Source organism: Schistocerca piceifrons, chromosome 1, assembly GCF_021461385.2.
Source record: "Schistocerca piceifrons isolate TAMUIC-IGC-003096 chromosome 1, iqSchPice1.1, whole genome shotgun sequence".
In the NCBI taxonomy this organism is placed as follows: domain Eukaryota; kingdom Metazoa; phylum Arthropoda; class Insecta; order Orthoptera; family Acrididae; genus Schistocerca; species Schistocerca piceifrons.
The window spans coordinates 405209887-405215481 of record NC_060138.1 but is presented as its reverse complement, the minus strand read 5'-3'; the positions used below and the strand labels follow the sequence as shown (position 1 = coordinate 405215481).

Sequence of the window (5595 nt, the reverse complement as noted above, 5' to 3'; positions counted from 1 at the left end):
CAACGACGCCGTTTTTTTTTTCAGAGTTTATCATGGTCGCCGTCGTTGGGAACGTGGTACCGTGATAAGTGTCCAGGGTCGCGGTTTTTATACTGTTCAAGGTGCTACTGGGGTGCACAGGAGGCATCAGAACCAGTTGCGCCGCGCTGGCCGCCCGGATTCTGCCGCTCGTTCTTTGTCCACAGATTTGGTCCGCGGCGGGTTCCAGCCGCGCCTTCCGACTTCGCTGCCGCCCCCAGGGCAGCAGCAGCAGCCGTCGCCGCTACCACGCCGACAGCCCGTCCCGTTGATGCCTCCCGCGCAGCTTGATCCGGGAGCGCCCCAGGTGGTCGCTCCGGCGCCTGTGGTCCCTCTTCAGTCGCCACCGCCTTCGGAGCTGATGGACGTCTACCCCTCAGCCGGGCCGCCTTCCCAAGCGGTGGCTGTGCAGCCTGTCCTGCAGCCGCTTTCCTTGGGCACCCCCAAGGAGTCTGACACCGCAGCGCCTTGTCCGGCGCCCACTCAGCAGCCGTCGACGCAGCGTCAGGAGGGGTCCCGACGCCCCGTCGCGTCCAGTACCAGAAGATGCGCCCGTGGTCACAGGCGTGCACCCTGACCTCGGTTTTCAGTCGGTGTTTCCCGAGGCCCCGCGCAGCCAATGCTGTGGTGCGGACCGGGGACTGCCACCGACAACAGTCTCCGCCCCGGTCTCTTCTGCTACGCCTGCGGCCAGACCCCTCCCCCGCCGTCGACACTCGCCACGTCATTACTCAACGACGGTGCGGCGATTTGGGGGGGAGGAGTGGCGAGCCCGCTGCCAAAAGGTTGGCAGCATCAAAGCCCGGACGCCGTCCGCATAAGCAGCGCCAGCGATACAGGAAATCGCCGCAAGTCTGCGCGCGCCACCGCTGGCTTCTGGCTTCTTAAGCGCTGGAGTCGCGAGCGCTAGGACAGTTCTGTATTCGCCGCTCAGTTGCACACTCGCCACCGAATTGTGTACTTGCTAGTCAGTTGTGTGTTCATCGCAGCAGAGTTGTTGTTTGTCGTCAGCCGACGCTGACCTAGCCGCTCCGACTCGAACTAGACAGATCTCTGTAGACACGGAGTTCACTATTGTGTTTCTGTATCTTCATCAATAAAGATAAGTACCGACTTTTATTTAATCAGAGTGTTTGGGTTTTCATCTTTCTGTTCACTGTTCCAGCGGACCGGTCGGCCCGCTATTAAAAGTGTGGTGGTGACTTCGTAAGCCGTTTCTACAGCGAATTGTTTGTCGCTACGAACGCCGCCACAAAAGTAGTCATTAGAAAAAATGGTTCAAATGGCTCTGAGCACTATGAGACTTAACTGCTGTGGTCATCAGTCCCCTATAACCTAGAACTACTTAAATCTAACTAACCAAAGGACATTACAGACATCGATGCCAGAGGCAGGATTCGAACCTGCGACCACAGCGGTGGCGCGGTTCCAGACTGTAGCGCCTAGAACCGCTCGGCCACTCCGGCCGGCAGTAGTCATCAGACATCGTGAGAGAGCACAAAGGGGCGCTCCGCGGAACTCAGGAACTTCGAACGTGGTCAGGTTGAGGAGTGACGAATCACGGTGAACAATGTGGCGACCCGATGGCATGGTGTGGGTATCGTGAATGCCCGGTGAACGTTATCTGCCAGCTTGTGTAATACCAGCAGTAAAATTCGGAGTCAGTGGTGTTATGGTGTGGTCGTGTTTTTCATGAAGGGGCCTTGCACCCGTTGTTTTTTTGCGTGGCACAATCACAGCACAGGCCTAAATTGATATTTTAAGCACCTTCTTGGTTCCCACTGTTGAAGAGCAATTCGGAGATGGTGATTGCATCTGTTAATACGACCGAGCACCTGTTCATAATGCACGGCCTGTGGCGGAGTGGTTACACGATAATAACATCCGTGTAATGAACTTGCCTCCACAGAGTCCTGACCTGAATCGTACAGGACACCTTTGCGATCTTTTGGAACGCCGACTTCGAGCCAGGCCTCACTAATCGACATCGTTATCTCTCCTCAGAGCAGCTCTTCGGGCTCCTGATTGAACGTGTGCCTGCGAGAGTGGAAGCTGTCATCAAGGCTAAGATTTTGCCAACACCATATTGAATTCCAGCATTACCGATAGAGGGCGTCACGAACTTGTAAGTCATTTTCAGCCAAGTGTCCGGATACTTTTGATCACACAGTGTACACTAAAAAGAAATCAGCTTTCTACTAGACGCATAGCATCTCCCCTTTCACTGGCCCCAAGCCATGGACATCATCTCGCAAGTGATGGTAAGGAGCAGGGGTAATAGTAACACCATTTTTAACAGAACAGATCCATCTTGTTTCGGATAACAGCACCCTGTTACAGAGGCTCTGCCAAGCGATACTTGGCGGATACTGGCCAACTGTCTTAATGGCGGATGAAGAGAAGAATCTCCCAATGGCAGAGAGGGCAAAAGAGTTAATTCGAGGATTCACAATCTTAATTAAATTACAGTGGCCTTTGAGTCACTCCAAACATAACTTTCATGAGTTACGGAAGTGTGCTATGTAAAATAAATGACCCCAGGTGGACACTCCACCGTAAGAATGAATGGAAGCAGATTTTAGAATTCTGGAGAGTCTGGAACATCACACAAACAGAAGTCGGAGTGTCTTCCATTCTCAATCAAAAGTAAACAACCAACATACTTAACAACTTTTAATGTAACTTCAGTATCAAATACAGGAAAACTTAAGCACTTAACGGACACGCTAAGGATTCACCACAAAATAATTATAACAGCTTTAAAAGAAACAAGATTTACAGACACAGATAACTTTGATTAAGGTTTTGGATTCATAAAGGTAGAGTAGAAAACAGAATGAAAAAGGTACCATCTCTAGAAACAGACTTTATAATAGAAAAAATTTAAATTCTGTTGTTAAAATTCATTCCCAATCTGAAAGACTCTCAACTCTTACACTGAAAAGCACAAACAAAATGTACACTGTTACAAATGCATATGCACCCTTAAATGAAGAGAAAAGGAAAAATAAGGAAAAAGCGAAGGCCTTTTGGAACCAGCTACATGATGTTACCAAGAAAATCACAGAAAAAACTTAATCATCCAACCTAGAAATTTTAATGCACAGAACAAATAAAAAAGTAAAAAAAATTGCTGGAGACTATCTCACACATTATAGAGCAAGGAGAAATGGCACTAGGGTGATAGAACTTCTCCAGACACATAATTTAATTCTTAACTCTAAAGCGTTCAAAAGACTACCACGAAAACAGAAAACATGGGCTTCCTCAAACCCAGCTTACCGGAATTCCAACTCACGATATATGAAATTTGTATTTGGGTAAATATATGCGTAAAATCAAGTTTAAAAATATCCCAAATAGAAAACACGAAATAAAACAAGTTAGAATCCGGAAACAGGACCAGAAAACATTCTAAGTTCAGATTACTAGACACAAAGCGAATGGGGGACATTCTGACTCAAAGCTCGGAAAATACCAAGGAAAAATTACTTAATAAAGCTGAACAAAAAGCATCAAAAACTAAAATTAGAAAACATGCTTGATAATCGGTGAAATGAGATGCATACATTGCAACAAGACATCAGGTTGGACAACAATCGCAATTACCAAAAAAAGAGACTATATTTTATTGGAATTAGGAAAACAGCACATAAAAATACAAAAATGGTTAAGAATGCACACGAAAAGAAAACTCTCGTCCAAACTGATGAAGAGATAAATAAAAACAACGTAAGAAGCCTCTGTAGAACTTCAAACAAAACTATCAAAATACAAAGCACAAGCCCTTCAATATCGAGAGTCTAATGGGAACATCGCTCACAACAACGCGGAAAACTATAGGATATTAGCAGAATACTATGACAAGAACATGGACTGTGAAATCATTCTCGAAAATTTTAAATTCTTTCGAAGTAATCTGATAAACCAAATCAAGAAGCACCAACAATTGAAGTATTAGAGAAAGTCTTTATAGAATTAAAAAATGATAAAGCATCGGATAACAATCAAATAGTGGTCGAACTACGTATAAAAGGTTATAAAAATGCCAATACGTCTCTTCAGTGAGTCTTGAATAAAATTTTGCAAAGAGAAGGGACCTGAGTAGAGTAGAAAACAACTTTCATCAACCCTCTTCAAAACAGGTCTTCAGAACAGACCCAAACCATTACAGAGGGATATCATTGCTGGAGGAAACTTACAACATTCTTTCAGAAGTCCTTTTTAGTAGAGGAGAGCCGCGATTGAACCCACTACCCACGCAGTACCGCGGAGGATTCAGACAGGCTAGATGATGCTCTGAATAAATAATGAACCTAAAAAATAAAAATGGAACCCAAGTAATCAAGGACAAAGACATGTAATTTCGTTCATTGATTTCAGGAAAGTGTGTAATTCGATTGATAGGGAATCCCTAATATTAGTGATAGAAGAACTAGGTTTAGATAAGAAAACAACCATCGTAATAAAAGCCACATTAACCGTAACCAGGAATCGTATAGACCAATCCGTCTCGGTATCTCAGTGGTCAGTGTAACAGAATGCCATGCGAGTGGTCCGGCTTCGATTACCAGTAGGGTCGAGATTTTCTTCTTCCAGGAGCTGGGCGTCGTCTTGTCCACATCATTATTTCATCTTCATTGACAAGCAAGTCGCCAAAGTGGCATCAAGCAAAGAGACTTGCACCATGCGACCGATCTACTTGACCTTAAGCCCTAGGCAGACCTCGTCATGATCACAGGCCAAATAGAACAATTAGAACTAAAGGGAATCAAAACGTTAAGAAAAATCATACTAATGAAATTTCAGGGTCATAAAATACACTACTGGCCATTAAAATTGCTACACCACGAATATGACATGCTACAGACGCGAAATTTAACCGACAGGAAGAACATGCTGTGTTATGCAAATGATTAGCTTTTCAGAGCATTCACACAAGGTTAGTGCCGGTGTCGACACATACAACATGCTGACACGACGAAAGTTTCCAAACGATTTCTCATACACAAACAGCAGTTGACTGGCGTTGCCTGGTGAAACGTTGTTGTGATGCCTCGTGTAAGGAGGAGAGTTTCCGACTTTGATAAAGGTCGGATTGTAGCCTATCGCAATTGCGGTTTATCGTATCGCAACAATGCTGCTCGCGTTGGTCGAGACCCAATGACTGTTAGCACAATATGGAATAGGTGGGTTCAGGAGGGTAATACGGAACGCCGTGCTGGATCGCAACGGCCTCGTATCACTAGCAGTTGAGATGAGAGGCATCTTATCCGCATGGCTGTAACGGATCGTGCAATCACGTCTCGATCCCTCAGTCAACAGATGGGGACGTTTGCAGGACAACAACCATCTGCACGAACAGTTCGACGACGTTTGCAGCAGCATGGACTGTCAGCTCGGAGACTATGGCTGTGGTTACCCTTGACGCTGCATCAAAGACAGTAACGCCTGCGATTGTGTACTCAACGACGAACCTGGGTGCACTAATGGCAAAGCGTCATTTTTTTGGATGAATCCAGGTTCTGTTTACAGCATGATGATGGTTGCATCCGTGTGTGGCGACATCGCGGTGTA

General features: G+C 45.9%; 1 non-coding gene across 1 annotated transcript; it reads right to left on the bottom strand.

Annotated features, from left to right (window-relative positions):
* Positions 1-1400: 1400 nt before the first annotated feature.
* Positions 1401-1484, bottom strand: Trnas-gga. Its single transcript is given in 2 exon segments — positions 1401-1435; positions 1445-1484. It is a non-coding gene; the product is annotated as a tRNA-Ser (tRNA).
* Between the last annotated feature and the right edge of the window lie 4111 nt (positions 1485-5595).